This window comes from Hyposmocoma kahamanoa, unplaced genomic scaffold, assembly GCF_003589595.1.
Source record: "Hyposmocoma kahamanoa isolate Upper Pololo Valley unplaced genomic scaffold, ASM358959v1 210, whole genome shotgun sequence".
NCBI classification, from domain to species: Eukaryota; Metazoa; Arthropoda; class Insecta; order Lepidoptera; family Cosmopterigidae; genus Hyposmocoma; species Hyposmocoma kahamanoa.
Window position 1 is genome coordinate 6,906,239 of NW_020653731.1, and position 16,741 is coordinate 6,922,979.

The 16,741-nt window shown below is 34.3% G+C and overlaps 1 protein-coding gene across 1 annotated transcript in view; it reads left to right on the forward strand.

The window, feature by feature from the left end:
- Nucleotides 1-16,741, forward strand: part of LOC113227410 (paired box pox-neuro protein-like) — a 56,778-nt gene that overhangs the window by 32,886 nt on the left and 7,151 nt on the right. The window lies entirely within an intron of this gene.

Consider the following 16,741-nt stretch of genomic DNA (forward strand, 5'->3'; position numbering starts at 1 on the left):
CATTGTGGTGTAAAATGTTAAAACACTTAGCGTATCCCTAATTCATCACAAAACTCCCGAATTGTTGTGAATGTAATATGCATAGGAAAACAAGGGCAAAAGTGAAAAAATAAAACTAATATGGACAGTGCGGTTGCATTAAATCTCTCCCATCCCGAGACTCTGAGGTCGAAGCGACGCGGGTCACGCCGCAATCAGACGTAATTATAAACTATAAAACGGCTGCCTTTCGGCTTCTTGAGGCGGCCTTTCGACACGCCTTAAAGCCTCTCCATTATTAAATGAAGAGGGTTCCGAACGAAACCAACTATCTTTTCTTTGAGTCAAAATAGAAGATTAAATTTAAAAATGTTTGACACTATAGGTGTACAAGTACATATAATATAAATCTTTTTACAGAAATAATTATGCACTAGACATCATGCTTTTTTTGACATACTGTCAGTAGTCAAGTAATACTGATTTAGTAGTAGTAGAGCTCCTTGTGAAAGAGTTCGTCCAGGGAAGTAATGCCACCTTACCTATTTCTGCCGCCAAACAGTAATGTCAGCATTCCTGTGTTCCGGTTTTGAAGTGTAAGGGTGCTGGTGAAAAGTTGACAAGCCCCATGTGCCTACATGGGACTTATCAACTTATGTCTCAGGGTGACGGGAGCAGTGGCCGTGCCCCTCAGATCTTTGAGATTTAAAGCTCTGAGTGACACTGCAACTGTTATGGACAGGCGTGTAACTTACCATCAAGTGTTCGTCTGTCGCGTTTTTTTTATAATGTCACTTGACATTATAAAAAAAACTTATGAAAAGTGAATTATAAAAGTATAGAGTAAGCGGAAAACGTAATTTGGAGTCTAAGCTTCTAAAGCGGATGACACCAAAGCTCTAATGAATAGGGTTCCATAGCACATGCTAATGAAAGAGTTCTACAGCATGACCATTCGATACCGACGTCAGTAAATTCGGCACGCCAATAAACGACTTCAAACTCAAACGGATACCGCCGACTAAATTGATTACAACAAAATACTACCAAATCTTTATGACTGCTGTTATGGAAACACATAATTGACTACTAATCAACCTCGAATACTATCGCTCGTATCGATTAATCCGAATTGCGGTCAAATAATCGATTTGACAGAATCATGATATCATCTTTTCAAAATAGGAGCTTTTGAGCTCGCGATTTTATAGTTCTCGTAATAATATTCGCAATTTACGACCAATAAGGTTGTTGTCGCTGCATAAATTCTATACTGATTAATAGTTTTTATATCAGATATTAGATTTTAAGACTTTATGGATGGCAGATCAATTTGGCAATTGTTGTTTATGTCAGTCTAAAATATCACCTACCACATCGTTGGGTTGTGACCTTTAATTTTGCCTTTCTTTTGTTTGTAACACATTAGGTTGTTAAAATTTGGAACCTACTTCCATTTCAACACTATAGGTGAACACTCTAAGAGGTGATAGGGTTATTTGTGTTATGTCCAACTGGATAGATACTGTCGCACTATTTATAGTACTACAAAATTGTACCACTGTGATTCGAATCAAAGAATAGCTAAAATCAACACATTCGAAAGCACAAGTGAGGTCTTATGTTCCATATAGTCGACATCATTTATTTATTTATTTATTTTATACAAAAGGCATACAAAAATACATAATACAATTTCTCGCCAAACTGCGAAAGCAGTTTGTCGGCAAGGATACACTCACAATCTCGAGACTATAGTATACCTACTTACTACGTTTAACAAAATCAATGTACTTACTTAAGCTAAATTTAAATGGCTACTAAAAGAGAAGATTTTAACTTTTTCTTTAAAATGAATTTAGATAATATATCACGGTCTCTCAAAAAATCAAATTTATTAAATAAAATGGGCAAGAAATACCTATTTGTTCTTTTACCATAGTAATTATTTACTTTTGGACATACATATTTACTTTCACGGACTCTCCTAGTATTATATTTATTCATTACTTTAATTTTAAATTCGGTTTTATAATAATTTTCAATAGCGGCTAAATATTGAACTTTGGCTTTTACAGGAAGTATTTTACAGTGAGAGAACAGTTTGTCATAGTCTCCTTTACAGTTATTTTTGGTTTTACGACTTACTAAATATTTTAAAAATCTTACTTGCAGACTCACATACTTCTTTAGAATAGTAAATCAGTGGTAGGTAACCACTTTCTATCTGATGAAACGTATGAAACTATACGATTTTTGCACTAAAAGGTACCTGATGAGATTCAAGCATACATCTATGCAGCCACATCCATAAAACCACTTTATCATTCTTAAAACTTGGAACAGTAAAAAATTCTGCTTGCAACATACAAAATGAGTAGGTACTGTATTAATTAAAAGCAAAATCGTGAATGCACCAAAATGAAACGATTTCACGCGGAAAATTGTTTGATTGGATAAGTTCTTGCCCAAATTGTTCAACCTTCGGCTTGGTAAAGGTTAAAACAATATCGTCAGGGGCACCTTCGGTTTTTATGTTTTGTTTTTATCTTTAATCAATAGTCTATCATTTTATTCCATTTACTCGTCTTTGTGTCACGTATCACTTTTGTAACTGCTGTTGTTAAGTTTTGGTTTGGTTTGGTTATCTTTTACTTAGTTGAGAATTATTACTTTTCTTTTGTTAAAGTATAATCAATGTCTCTTGAAAGTTTGACAATTACCTTCATATATTCCTTCCGAACAAATTAGGTAGGCAAACTCATTTTTACGTCAAACTTATATGTGATACTGTGATGGATATGGAATACCTTACCGAGATGTTAAGAACAAACGTAAATAGACGTTTAAACTTTGGCAAAAATGAGACGCTTTTAGAAAACAGGTCCTGGAAGAATTGGGAGAAACTGTTGCATGACAAGATAAAATAAAAACACTTTAGAATAAAAACATCATCATCAAATGACTGCTCAACCCAATGTTACGAATCTATGCAATTATTTGTATAGCTTCAATTAGCAGTAACGCCATAAAAGTTTCGAATCTTAACGCGTCCAAAACGAATCTCTAGTGTGGGAAAGCACGCTACATACGTTTTTTCATTTCATATTACTTACCAATATTTAAATTATTAACCGTTAGATACGAGCGAAAACCCGAAACAGAATCGATTCTATGAAGCGTTAATATCGATTATTCGATACGCTTTTTCTTCAAATCGTAGATCGGTTCAGAAGCATTTATTTCTTGGAGCGGCTCCCATTTGATTGCAATTGAACCTGCTCATAATTGCTCGATACCGAGTATTCGTTAAACTTAACGATTTTAAACACGAATATTTTATCTAAAAGTCCGTTTTAAGAAATTGTAAGACTCGACATAAATAAACTATTGTATCACCGAAACCCATACATTTTACTATGGATTTAGCCTCGAGTTTCTTTTGTCTATAGTTAGGTATGTCCTTTGCTAGCCATCGACAAAAAGCGTCATAATACGTTGTTGACGTGATATTCCCAATTCAATGCAGTTTTTTGCATGTTTATTGTTTCAAAACCTGTACGTTTACTGGTTTTGCGTTTGGCGTTTTATCTTGTGGAAATGGGTAACCACCATCTATAAACATTTCCGATATTTCAAGTGTATCGTGGAATACAAGATGTGCATTTGTGGACGCTGGTACTGACATTCACAATTGAACAGCTTTTAAATCTCCATAAAGCATAAGTTCGGTCGTTTATGGGGACTGCTGCTACCTTTATGACTCGGTGCTGAGGACTCATAGCGATTTAACGACTCTACAGACTAAGATCTCATATGAGCATTCAGCTCGTTACGCCATCTCCTCCTGGGTCTTTCACGTCTCCGTTGCGTTTGGTGGCGTCTACTCCTTGTGGTGTTCTTTGCAAAGTGGGTAAAGTAAGCTCTATGCTCACTTTGCACTTGCATCCACCGCTACTTATAGGATCTCCCTTTTGCGTGGTATCCACTTTAGTTTTGATTTTATTGAGGTTAGCGATGAATTAAATATATCTAAACTTGATGTGTTTTGAATTCGCCTGTAAAACAAAATCCCTCGAGGTTTTTTATTGTGTTCTCAAAGAGATGTTCTTTTGTAATGACAATGAGCATTATATTATAAAGAGATTTTAAATTTAAGCCCAAATGTATAATCCATAAGCAAATTGCGTCACTATGCATAGTGTAATATGAAAATTGCATTTTCGTATCATCTATAAACACACACAATAAGAATTATATTGCCGTTCATATTCGCGCGCTCAATCTAGCTATCTCCCGTTTTACGGCCCAAGTCATGGCATTTATGAGCAATGGCCACATTTTATGGCCAAATAGCCATAATTAGTGGCATGAACCCACCGAACTTTATGACCAAGAGGGCGGTGTGCTATTGAGTACTACTTTCACACTGAATTTACTAATTTACTGTTACCTTTTTTTCGTTGGATAGTTGTTTGTTTGGGGTTGTAAATGCGATATTTACTGTGGGTGTTATTATTATTTTACGATTTTATTACATAGTAATTTGTAGAATAATCTATATAGATATACTCATGGATATATTCAGTAAAACGCTAGAAAAACGTTGAATTATGACAACAATGTTCATATTCATCACCACAAATACAAGAAAGTTTAATTTGAAAAAAAAAAATCTCTTCAATCGTCTTGATTTCGATTGATTTTTAAAACAAATTTGGCCAGCCTTTTTGTTGATGACATTTAAAGAAAATTTCAGATTTTAGTTATAGTAGTACAATATAATTTTATTATATAAAATCATGATTTATTAAATAAATTCCCATAATAAATAATTAATGCTTTTCGATGACTTCCGTGGTCGAGCGGCCAGGCTTCCCCGGCCGGGTCAATGTAGAAAAACTAACTTTTACCTATATTGTCTCGGGTTTGAGCCTTTGTGGTACCGTCGTCGTGTTTCCGATTTCCGTTGTCACATTTCAAGTCTCATTCACTTCTTTGTTTCGATTTCAAGTCTCATTCGTAAGGCAGCTTCCCTTGAGAAGAATCAATCATTTACAATATTTTTTCCAAATATCATTGTTCGAGACGGTTCATAAACATCAAATTTTTGTTTCACTATCGTTTTAAACCTTGTAAGTGGTAAAATTGGAATATCAACCATCATCAGCTTACATGCATCCATAGCCGGACATAAACCTTGAGAACTTCAACTCTCCCGGTCCTGTGCCGCCTGCATCCAACCTTTGCAGGCCACTTTTCTCAGGTCATCTGTCCATCTTGCTGCAGGGCGTCCTTTGCTACGTTTTCCTTGACGTGGTCGCGCCACTCCAGAATCATCAGTCCTCCTGCGTACATGTCCGGCCCACTGCCACTTTTAAGCTTACTGATTTTGGGAGCTATATGGGTCACTTCAGTTGCTGTGAATATCAACCGGAATGTAATTATAGAAGCATATACATTGTCTTCTATAATAACATTCCGTCTGACTTACATGGATTTCTGACTTTTAGGAGTACACTGTTTTGTATCGGAGGTTTTTAAATTTTAATTGAATTAATTTATGTAATTTATAGATAGTACGAGTTTTACACCAGCTACAGCGCAAGACGTGAAGGACTAAACAAAAAATCCGTCATAAAATTTGCTAGACAGAAATTTAATAGACCGTCATTATTGTTATTCATCGTACTGGTATCTTAGTAATGTGCCAACGTTCAATTTTAAACACAAGTCTGTAATATGTATTTGTATTTTAAAACCATCTTAGTTCTGCTTGGAACATAAACGAGTAAGGCTTAAGCCTTGTGCCTTTATTGCCAATTACAATCTTAACAGACCAGTGTGAAATTCTGCCTAATGTCATTACCGTGAAGGTTTATTTTGTGTATTAGTCATTTGAAATGCTCTCGTGTTTTTAATCTTTCGTTGTCTTATGAGTCTCTAATAGGAGGAGGTTGTTATGGAAACTTAACTTCTATGTAGGAGGTCTTGGGTTCAATGGAAATCGAAAAAAATCTTTTTTCAAATCATGTGCAATTAGAGTGAAAAAAAATGTCGAACAAAAAACGTTTAACAAGTCCTTAACTCGCATTGCGTGTGTTATACTATGATCTAAACCCTATCTTCAGAGATTATAATATAGGTTATTGATAATCATTACAAATTTTGAAACTGGTAGGCGGTCATTCCAGTAACGTCACGTTTTGAACTGAAAAATATATTATGATTTAAATACGTAGTGATAATATGCTACTTCGAGTGTAATTTTTTTGCAGAAATAAAGATAATTTTCATTTGATTTGATTGAACACATATCGTCTCTTTTTTATAATACTAAGTGACGGGACGAACAAGTCGTGTGCCTGCTGGTAAGCGAAACGCCTGTCCCTAACAGTTGCAGTGCCACTCAGAGCTTTAAATCACAAAGATCTGTGGGGCACTGCCACTGCGGCCGACCCCCTGAAACATATGTTGACAAGTCTCATGTGCCTGTAATATCACCAGCACAACCGTATCATTTACATTTACATTTACTGCTTGGCAGAAGAAATAGGTAAGCTGGCAGTACTTCCCTGGATGAACTCTTTCACAAGGAGTTCTACTGCTACTAAACTCTACATATTCTTGTCGAAACCGCAAGAAATATAGTAACTGCGATGTTATGTCTATAGTGCTTAATCTATTATGCTTGATATACAATTTTGTTGTTATTATTCATGACAATGTTTATAAATAATTTTATTTGAGCAATAAAAGTGTCAATTATACGCTCATCCTTTTCTACAACCCTGTCAGTTTCAAGACATTAGATAAATTAATTTGCTCGAATTTAACTTTGCATTTGAACCCCTCTTGATTAACAATAAGTAATTTGAGACCTATGTGGTCACAAACTGTTTTGAGTCACGAGGTCCCTTACGCGTATAAGACCTTTTCGTTTAATAATAAAATGTTTTTCTTTAATATAGAGATTTTTATATAACATAATATTTTTTTTGTTTTTATTATTAGTTTTGTACATTATACGTAAATACAGTTTTTATATAGGTCCACGACAATCAAATCGTATTTCTTGTCATCCTTTCACCTACATCAAAAAATCGTATCACCATGTCCCTTTTCAAATACAAGTACACCTTTAAACTTCCAAGAATAACGACCTGAATAGAGTCATCCCGTATGAATGAATATAAACGTCGATTATAATCCAGACAGATAAAGTGAACGTATCGGGTACAATAATTTCCAATAATGTTTTATGAACCAGCTTTACGGTATTAGGCGGCTAATAATATTGACAGTATAATCCTACGAAGCATTAAAGCGGGTATTATCGGGACAAGTTCGACGTTAGTTGCGGATTCTGATCGAGCCGATCAAGTCTATGACTATATGGGTGATACTAACTGTCGTACATCGATACACCAAACGTCAGTTTGCGGTTTATTACCGATCAATAGGTACGTTAATTCCATTTGCATGAAAATATTGCGATGTTTCTGGATTATAAGTCGGTGTTTTTATGTAGACATTATCGTAGAGTTTGAGTGGATAAAATTTATAAATTCAATTTAATACCGACATGTGTTGCTTTCCGCGGGGTAAACAGAGACTACAGATCTTCACTTGCTATGATTTTCATAGATTTTAGTACATTTTATTTCTGCCCATTTTTTGAAAATGATACCTACTTTCTTTGGTGTGGTCAAGATAGTGGATATCCATTTATATATCCACAAACCACGTAATTTCCAAATCCGTTCCCTCGCATGTTATTAAGGTCCCCGAACAGATAACAGCGCTGATAGTTGACAGCGGTTGACAGGTGCTCTTCGCTCCCATGACCCGTCCCGCCGCTGACCAATCGCGCCATTACTATTACAAATTACCAAGATCTTACCCCCGATTGTGTACGGTAAAAGACCTAATTATTCCAATTTAGAATTCGAACGCGCTCTTTTTTGTTTTCGAATTCGTCATTTGTTTTTGAATAAATAACACTTCGAATTGGGTCGTTTCGAAATATAAAAAAATTAATTTTTTTTGTTCAGGTGAACTGTTGCGGTTTAAAATCAGTAGAGATTTTGAAAATTGATACTATCTTAAATTTGATAAAGATTTTTAACCGAAAAGGGATTGAGATAACGATGAAATAGATACTTCATTGCTATCTGTTAAATTGACGATTAACATGATAGATAGAATAAAACTTTTTAGTAGAAAATATTTGTAAAAGGAAACGAAAATAATCTATAAGTTGATAAAAAATGTTAGTTTTGTGATTGGAGCAGTCATTTCTATTAAAACTGTGGGTGTGTTTCTACTCACTTCTATTGTTTTACTTTATTATGATATATTTTTTAATACGTGCATAATTATGAAGATTATCTTCTTGGGTTGGTTTCCTTTTTCCGATTACTTTTTGTTGTTAATAATATCTGATCATTAGCAACCCAAGAACATAGGTTTTATGCCAATGCCCATGTGTTGGAGACAACAACAGGTTTTCGACGTGTTTACTAACTTCTGTTGCGTGCGGGTTTCATCACGATGTTTTCTTAGGGTGCCTTCGAATTAGACGTTTGCAGATGCGGTGCAGTGGCACTACTTATTTTCATAGAATAATCTAGTCTGTAAAAGTGGCGCGACTGTAGCGCCGCAGTTGCGCTTCTAAATATTATATGAAAATAAGTAGTGGCTCGCCACTGCGGCGCTTCTATAAGCGTCTATTTTACAAGAGCCCCTAGTAATTAAGGTGAGCAATAATTAATAAAGTAAATTGCTTATGATTATAAAAGTTTCAGCGGTAGAGCCTTTCTGTGAGAAAACTAGGCTACCACAGCTCCTTAAAAACGTAATACTTAAAGTTAATAAGTACACTTTAAACTTATTGTCTTCGCTTATGTTAGTAGCAGTAGAGCTCCTTGCGAAAGAGTTTGTCCAGGGTAGTACTACCTCCTTGCCTATTTCTGCCGCTAAACAGTAATGTCAGCATTACTGTGTTCCGGTTTTGAAGGGTGAGGGTGTTGGTGAAATTACAGGCACATGGGACTTGTCAACTTACGTCTCAGGGTGACGGACGCAGTGGCAGTGCTCCTCAGATCTTTGCAAGTTAATGCTCCGTGTGGCACTGTAATTGTCATGGACAGGCGTATAGCTTACCATCAGGCGCACGACTTGTTCGTCTCGTCATTTGATGTTATAAAAAAAAAAAATTCTGTTCGTGATTTTGTTTCGTAATTATTTATTTGTGTCTTAGGTGTGAATGTTTTTAAGCTTTTTTTACTTTTCTATTTTATGTGGAGTCATTTGTGGTGTGCAAATAAATGTATTTTCTTCTTCTTCTTTCTTCAAACGAGTTTCGTTCATCGCTATTCTGCGGAAATAGTGGTTTCCTATAACCATATAAACCAGGAGAAAGGAATTTTGTTTTAATATACACGTTAATGGACACCAAAAAAATCAACATTGCAAAATGAGATGTTGACACGAATACGCTGTTAGTTTTGCAATGTTGTCATTTTAACGGTAATTTATCATTTGCCGTCGATGAGCAGAGATGGGCCCTTGATGATGTTTTTTTCACAAATGCTGCTGTGAAAGGGTAATTTTAATCTTAATAACTTCGCGTCTAGCGTTTGCATGAGACTTCTTTAGTATGTTTCCACGAAAGATTTTTTTACAGTATTAAGGCAATGGTTTACGATTATTTCCATTTTGCGAAAAAAGAGGGTTAGTTTGTATTTAGTTCTGAAATGAATATCGCGGAATATACTTTCTTTTCTTTTTAAAGTTAGAGGTGAAATTTAAAACATTGTATTGTAATAATGTAATAAACAGTATAGATCAACTAATATAAATATTCTCGGTCCTCTGTATAAAACCGACCTCATAAGTCATTCATCCCCTAGTTTAGTATCCTTAGAGGCGGCTTATATTCTCGACATTTAAATGGGACCACTACTGAAGTACCCTCTTTCCAGCAAAAAAAGAATCATCAAAATCGGTTCACAAATGCCAAGTTATCGCGTAATATACATGCAAGAAAAACGTAAAGTCGAATTGAGAACCTCCTCCTTTTTAAAGTCGGTAAAAAGAGAGGTGGTATTACTTACAAAACTTACATAAGACTAAAAATGGTTTTTGAAATTACTCTCAGTATAGGCTGTATGGCACATCTGCCTTTGCCTTTTCCGGTTTAAGAATGAAAAAAAAAAACAGTACCAAGACAAACTTTTGTGCAACTTTGGTGGAGAGGGGAGGACATTTTAAAAGGAATAGCACAACAATGGTAAATACATAAATATACATATGTACGAGTTATTAGGTACCACATTTCAGCCTGTGATTTAAATATCACATTATCAATTCTTGTTTATTATTGAAAAACAACCGATAAAGATCAAAACGACATGACATGCCAAACTGGCATTAACAGCTTCGTCAAACAATAAAGAAAATTAAATATTCAACGGTGACAATACTGGCCGAGTTCTAATTGAGCTGGCAACATTGGATATTTATTTTTTTAAATCAACATAATTTTTTTATATTTTAGCTCTGTTCTTTTTTTGTTGACGACCTCGGTGGCCCATCATTTTGCACTGTATGTGCTAGATGAGGAGCTTCATGGTTCAATTTTCGGTAAGGGCTTGGGAAATGCACTGTTCTAAATCGGTTCTTGTTTGTGTGTTCTGAGTGGTACCCTGGAGTGAATTTCGTTGCTCTATAGGGAATTTCCTAATTTGAGATCAGGTAATCGGTGTGGTATCTGGTACATTATTATTATCATTTATTAATGTTTTTAACACGCATTTCGTGTCATATGTAACTAATTCTGATCTATTTTATATTGAAAAAGAAAAGATTGGAAGATATGACATAATAACTACACTCACAGTCCCACGATTGCGTATGTGTGTATGTTCATAAGAGCACCTATTATTCTTACAAAGATATACTGCGCCGTTCACTAAGTCAAACGCGGCTATATGACAATTTTTTTTTTACATTTTATTCAATTTAAGATATTGAAATTGTTTAATGTTGTTTTAGCTATGCACCGTTATGGTAAGTTTCGATATATCGAACCTAACTTTAACTGTTTTTAAATAGAGAATTTTAAACTCTATTTTATGCTATTTAAAACCGATATTTGACTACTTGTCACTTATCCGAGTTTTAGTTAGTGGACGGCAGTATATTCTTTTGTTTTTATGCCCATGCATAAAAACAAAAGAACACGTTTCCGTCAAGTTTTCAATTTACTTTCAAAAATGACATCACAAGATAACGCGCGTCGGTTTGTAGAGACAATTATCTGTAGCTCAGAGCATGACCATCGCGCATCAGAATGCTATACTGCCCTCTATGTCATAACTAACACATTTGCATTTTGGTAACTTTCGAGATATTGGCACCTAAAGTTTCATAGTCGCCGAAAAAAATGTCAATTACGCAGAAAATCAGCTTTACAACAAAACTGTAAACTAAATAAGATATTTAAAAACCGATTCTTGAAACTCGATATTTAAGAACCGTGATCTCGATTCGCTGATATAATATGCTAATATCTCAATTTAAAAAAAATATCGATTACATTAATTATGATAAGAATAAGAATATGTTTACTGCATAACTATAGGTTAAATTATACATTGGTTTGGGCTCTATAGTCTACCAGTTAAGGTATACAATATTATTAAATTGGTATTTTGAATTTGGAAAATTAAAGATTGAATGATAAATTAAATTGTATCAGCTTGACTTTACTATATTTATGATTTTTAATGTCAATTATTATGATCTAAATTTTGATATTGGTTGTAATGTATTTCATAATTGTAATAAGGGTAGTTTGTCTACAAGATCAATAATACAGGGTTCTTGTGCAGGAATATATACTATTATGTAACACCTCTGTTAATCCACATGAAACAATGAATAAATGAATTATGAATTAAATGTCACAGATTAAAATCAAATTGCAAGAGAATATGAAAGAAAAAAAAAACAATTATTAATGAACATTTCACATCAGTAATCACCAAATTTGTAACCAATTTGTAACCAATTTGTAACCAAAAAGTAACCAAATTTGTCGTTGTCTGACGACAAATTTGGTACTTAGCGCTATAAAATACTCTTGTACGCTATAATTTCTTTTTTTAATTTAGTGAGAGCATTTTTAAATTTTACTCGATTAAAAAAAAATAAGTATAGTAACGTCAATATATCGTACAAGGAAATTTTCTCTATTCCCGCGAACTCTGTCTGTTTGCCGTAATAAAATATTTGTGTTTGTTACACAACTAAATGGCTAACACCTAGTTACACAGGAAGGTACAATTTCCTGAATTATGATAACATTATAATAGAAAAAAGTCCCCAACATTATTTCCACTTCTATCTATCTACTAATCAATGTCTGCAATTATTGTAATTATTACTCCACGTATCTCACGTTTGATTAAACAGAGTTCAGACACTAATGTGTCATTTGACGTGTCACATAACAATTTACAACGTGTCGATCGCATAACTGCCACTTACGTGTTCGTCATTATTTAAATGACAGCCTATATCTGATATTATTTTTAAATAATGCAGATGTGTATTAAGGATTGTATAAAACTTAAATAAAAACTGAATAAACCTAATACAAAGATCTTTAACTGGCAAAGAAGAATTTTGTAGAAAACTCGACCTCCAGCTTAGGGCGCGTTCCCACTATGCCGTCACGATTTATTATCGTTGGACGACTGTCGTGTCTAGCCTGTTCCCATATCACGACTATCTATCGTGGACGATTTTTTTTCGTTGAACGACTGTCGTGACTAGCTGTTTCCACTAGATCGTGACGACAATAGTGACTTTTTTTATCGTCAGACGACTGTCGTTCTAGCTGTTCCCAATGTGACGACAGTTTGTTGTTGTAATGATAAAAAATCGTGAACGACAGTTAATCATGTCGTGCTATATGTGTGAACATGTGAACAACTTCATTTAAAAATAGCTACGATACTGTAAACTGCACGGCAGTCTGTCGTCACGACATAGTGGGAACGCGCCCTTAGTTGACGGAGAGACGACACTGCGGTACAGCGTAGTCGCAAAACCGTTGTATTCAATAGGTACTTTACATATACCAATGATTTTTTTTATATATGAACTGAACTAAATAGAAAACGTTTACTATACGATATACATTTTTCAAATGGCTTTAGTTTCATTTGTAAAAAAATTCATTCTGAAATAAAGCCAGTGTCCCTGCCACTTGACCCAAGCAAAATGAACCGTATTAGCACGGGAAAAAGTTTAATTCGAGCTGAGATAGTATCGAATCCTTAGTCCTGTCGAGTCGAAGGAATTTTTCTTTGTTGTTTGTGTTAATAATTATAACTTAAATTTAAATTCAAAAAACGCCGATACGAAACAAAGTACTCCAAACGTAAACAAAAGCCACCATCCGTAAAATAACAACTTGTCGAGATCAATTTAATGAGACCAAACTGTACAGTTTCACTGTAAATAAGAGAGTAGTTGGGTAGTTTACAAAATATCCTGGTAGCAGCATCAGATCAAGTTATCGTATTATTGTAATGTCATCGGATTTCCAATATATCAAATGTAAAGTCGATCGAAAAAGTGGAAATAAAATAAATGTTCACCATTATGACTGACATCCTTGCACTAACTGGGAAAAGAGTTTGTGCACAACAGTGCAACCTTTTTATAACATTTTTGATAATTTTGCCTTTGGTTTTATTTTTCCTCTTGTTGTCCTTTAAAAAAAATAATACATTGTTCAACCATTTTTCTTCATAAATATAATTTACAATGCGATGTAGGAATACAGCTGATGATCTTGAAACTGCTGAAACGATGTTTATGAAAAGTAGATAAGAATCATTCCGACGAATACCGCTGGAATTACGTAATGCCTTAATAACCATTAATATAAAAAATACAATCTTTTGGTTTATGATTGATTATTTATACATATTAAGTATTTTAATATTATTACTTTTCTGTTAGCTAATTGAACATATTTATTTTGTGGATACAGTTCGCATTAATACGACGAATCTTAGAGTCGAATCGACTAGAAACATTGTTGTATATTATGCTTTATAATGAAAAAAAAAAAGATTAAATTAGCCTTCATATAGAAAATAAAACTATTTCAAGATTTGTCCAGCCGTTTGAGACCTACGACGCCACGGACGTTGCGTCGGGATTAAAAACAGTATTAGTTAAAAAACTGATTGTGAGAATTTAACCAAAATGACAAACTATTTGGTGGTAGTGTAAACATGTAGTACACAAGCACATGATACAATATTGTATGTGTGCTATAACTGCCCTCCTTATCATGTAATGTAATCGACATTTTTAGCTACGTAGTAAAATTTAGTAGCAGTAGCGTTCCTCCAGAGGCGTACTGCCACCTTACCTATTTCAGCCACCTAGCAATAGTGTGGGCATTACTGTAAGTTTTGGAAAGGTAAGAGGAACTGGTGAAATTACTGGCACATGGGACCTGTCAATTTATGTCTCAGGGTATCGGGCGCAGCGACAGTGCCTTTCAGATCGTTGTGATTAAAGCTCTAAGTGGTATGGCAACTGTTATGGACAAGTGTGTCGCTTTCCAACAGGCACCTGTTCGTCCTGTCACTTAGTCTTTTTTTAATAACCTACTACGTCCCACTGATGGGCAAAGGCCTCTCCTCTTGACTTCCACAGTTCCTTATTTGCAATGTTAGGCAGGCCTTTACATATATGCATCTAAGTCGTACTGTCATCTCCTTCTTGGTCTGCCTCGTCGTTGCTAGCCGTCCTCCGGTACCCATCAAGTGGCTGTGTGAGTCCATCTCTGTGGGTGCATGAGACAAACTTGTCCAGCTCAGTCCCATTTCAATCTGGCATTCCTTTTCCTAACATCGATTATTACTTAGCTTAAAAAAAATGCGAAGTTGAGTTCAGAATCAGCAAAACGAGATCTACAAAGAGTTTTTAACCGACTTTAAAAAAAGAGGAGCTTCTCAATTCGACTGTATGTTTTTTTTAATATTATGTTACGCGATAACTCCGGCGGCATTTGTGAACCGATTTTGATGATTCTTTTTTGTTGGAAAGAGGGTACCATATAATCTTGAAGAAACTATTACCCCTAAGCGTGGCTGTTCACGGATGAAGATTCATTGTCATTCATAAATTTTATTATAAGGAGCAATTATTTTTAATTTGTTCAGTTTCAGTTCTATTGTTAATCAAAATCAGCGTAATTGACAGTTTTCAAATTAAAAAACAACTTTACAAGAAGGCCAGTCTACCCACGTGATATCCAAATAGCCCAAAGTCTTACTTCACACAACTCAACAAGTTACAAACATTATTCTTTATACGTGACCTATTAATCTTAATCATCGCCAATTTTCTGCCATCAAAATCATCTCAATAATTTGATGGGAACTATTCGCATTGAGTCTTAATGAATGTTCTTCCGCACGTATTGCACCCAAGAGGCATGTCATAATTGGTTTCGAACCAGTACACCATCCTGCGGCAAAAGTCCCGCCTGGCCTTGATCGAATCTGTTTTCCGGTAACCTTGAAGTTGGTGCGAAAAGGGAATGTTTATAGCGCTCTTTATAATAAAAGTAAAATAAAAACAACGCTAACATAGATTGATGTGAAGAAGAATGAAAATAACTAAAAACAAGCTAACTCTACATTTGTACTAAAAATATTAAAAATTATTACTTATAATAGGACATCGAGTATGATATAGTCGTTATATTATAACCAGAAACACAAACGAAATTAGGGCCATCCATCCCTGGCAACCCATCAGCCAAATAGGCCTTACATCACTTTTAAAATATCAACTCTCGTTGTGCTGAAATAACAAATTAGAAAGCTGAAATGGTACAGCGCCAACAACTGATCTGTGTGTACGTCTCTGTATATTCTAAAAATATTCTGTATTTACTACGGGGTGATATTAAAATTTATTATTTTAATAGGAACAATAGCATTATTTTTAAGAACATATTTTAAATTTGATATTTGAAATTGTCATATCTATTGTTTTTTCGTTTTGTCGATTACATTATCCTGTGGACACACAAACGTTTTTCCGTAGAAAGCTACAAGAAAAAAGATGTAAAGTGTGTATAACATCATTCCGAACTTTGTTTTATTAACGTTTTATTTTTTCAATTCTTGTTTGTTTAATGCTCTAATAAAAGCAAAGAAATTTCCAGAAATTAACAGTACCAATGTATAATCTACTACTACAGTTAAGTTTAGTACAACCCATAAATACATCAGAAATTTGCTTCAGAATCTTATGCTTTGCGGCCATTGGGTGTACAATAACCCATCAAAAGGCATTAAAGTTTTAGTTAGAACTATATTTGACAAAACTTTGATGCAGTTAGGCACTTATTACCATTTCAGAGATTTTTTATTATTGTTAGAAATACAAGAACTTTTATAAATTCGAAATTAATAATGAAACAGTTTTGTGTACAAATTATAATATTAAAATATATTTTTTTATTAGGCACCTACATGCTTAATACTGTACGTAATACGATCTCCAAAATCTTCATCAAAATAAGACAATAATTATTCTACTCTATTCTATTTTCAACTATTACTCTTCATAAAGAGAATCACTTAAATACATAAAATTTATGCATAAGGGGGTCAACTAGTACAATATAAATAATTATTTCTTACACTAAAATCAA